The sequence below is a fragment of the Leucopleurus acutus genome (assembly GCF_964270905.1).
Source record: "Leucopleurus acutus genome assembly, chromosome: 13".
NCBI lineage: Eukaryota > Metazoa > Chordata > Mammalia > Artiodactyla > Delphinidae > Leucopleurus > Leucopleurus acutus.
The window spans coordinates 88,213,059-88,215,047 of NC_139155.1; positions in this window are offsets into that span (position 1 = coordinate 88,213,059).

Here is a 1,989-nt window from a genome sequence, read left to right on the forward strand (position 1 = left end):
GGGCTTAGGTGCGAGGGGCTGCACTGATGAGCCGCCAGGCGTGGAGGAGCTCTTGAAGTGTGTGTGAGGGACGGAGGGGGAGGCTGATCTCCCGTGCCGTGCGGTTGGTGTCGTCCGCGTGCACACAGCTTGGTCCTTAAAGGATAAGCTGGGTTCTTCCATTTTAGAGAGGAGGGTGAGGCGCTTCAGCAAAGGATGTGCGGGGGGACAAAGTGAACCGTGGAATTTATCATGGCTGCTGAGTGGAGGAAAGCCACGTTTGCTAGCGTCTAAGGCAGAGGCCTCCGACTTTGATTCTGTCCCCCAGTAAGAGACCGGCATGTATGCCAGTGTGCTCAGCGTGTAAGTTACGTATGTATAGCCGCGGTCATGGTCTACGTAGTACAAATACAGAATACTTTATAATGGTATCAAAAAATCGAATATGCTGGTGCCTCCGCAGGTCATATCGTGGAACCTTCTTGGGGAGTTGCTTGACTTGGGTTGGTTTTTACAGTGCGGTGAGCTAATGTATTTTTAGTCCTTTAGAACATGCTAGGAAGTCAGAGAGGTCTTTGAAGAGACAAAGTGGAGAGTGTTGTTAGATTTGTCTTTCTAGGAAGCTTGCCGTGGAACAAAAACTTTCAGAAGCTGAGAAAACAGACAAAAAAGATATCCTGACTTAAAGCAGAGTGATCTCAACTGTAAATAATGTCATCATCTGCCCCTCTTTGGAAGCTGCAGTAGTCTCACCTTGAACATCAAATCCAAGCTCATTACACTTCAGTCACACTAGGCGTCTTTCCTTTCTGCAGACAAGCCGAGCTGTCAGCACTTAGTCACGGGTTGTCCCCTCTTGTCTGAAGAATGGAACCACCTACCTTCCGGTTCCTAGTCCTCCAGTGTTAGCTTCATTGCAGACAGGCCTCTTCAGTGTGCAACTTAGCTTCTGCTTTCCTCTTTGTAAGAACATGCTTCTTAGTTCCTTTGTTAGACTTAAGAATTTGTAGTTTATCTGCCTTTTCCACCGGGGCTCACATGGGTGGAATTCTCATGGTGTGCCAGGTATTTTGTGAGCTGAGCCTTTACGTGTGTTCTCATTGAGCCGCACAATTGACCTGTGTGGTATAGGTTGTTACAACTGTTTTACAAATAAAGACGTGAGTTTTGGGTTATGTGATTTGCTCAAGGTCACTTACATGAAGGAGTAGCGTTCAGACAGTCTAGCTCTGAGGTCTCACCTGGTGATAACCTGATGATACTGCTTTCTACCCTGTGGTTGGGGGTGACTGGGTGGGGAACCTCTATACATAGTACTAACAACATATTTGATGCCTGACCCAGATCCTGGCTCGCATTAGGTACTCACTCATTACACATGGTGGTGCTGGGTGTTGAAGAAATGGAGAGAATTGTTGATCAGATGTGGTAGGTGGAGTAAAGGAGTAGTCTAGAGACGAATGACTCAGTCGATTTTCTTTAGAGACGAAGTGGATGCCCCTCACCAAGAATGAAATTATGGGACATAAATGATGTGGTAGAAAAGATTAAGCTACACATGGAATTGTGGGAAGATCCTGGAAGATACAGTAACGTATGTATAAGAATTATGTAAAGAGCCTGGCATAAAACTTGCCATTGGTGCCCTCTTTCATAGTAGGTTACACGTCCAGATGTGAAAGAAAGAACTAGTCACCAGCACCTTCAGTCTCTTAACAGTTTTATCCTCCTAAATCTCTTTATAATAAATAATCCAATTGAAAAATGAAATAGTGTAGTAGGTCTTCCACTTCAGTGCCACCACCTAGCACAGGAGCACTTAAGTTTATCGAAGGTGGGGATATTGCCTTTGACTGTATGTTAAGAGGTTAGAAAAGTATGGGATTACCCAGGAGCTTATTTTAGAATCTCAACCAAATCCGTTTAAAGGTAACGTTGTAGAAACACTCAAATATAACAGTGAACACTGAGTATTGTCTTCATGATTATTTCCTCTCAAGAAAAAGAAGA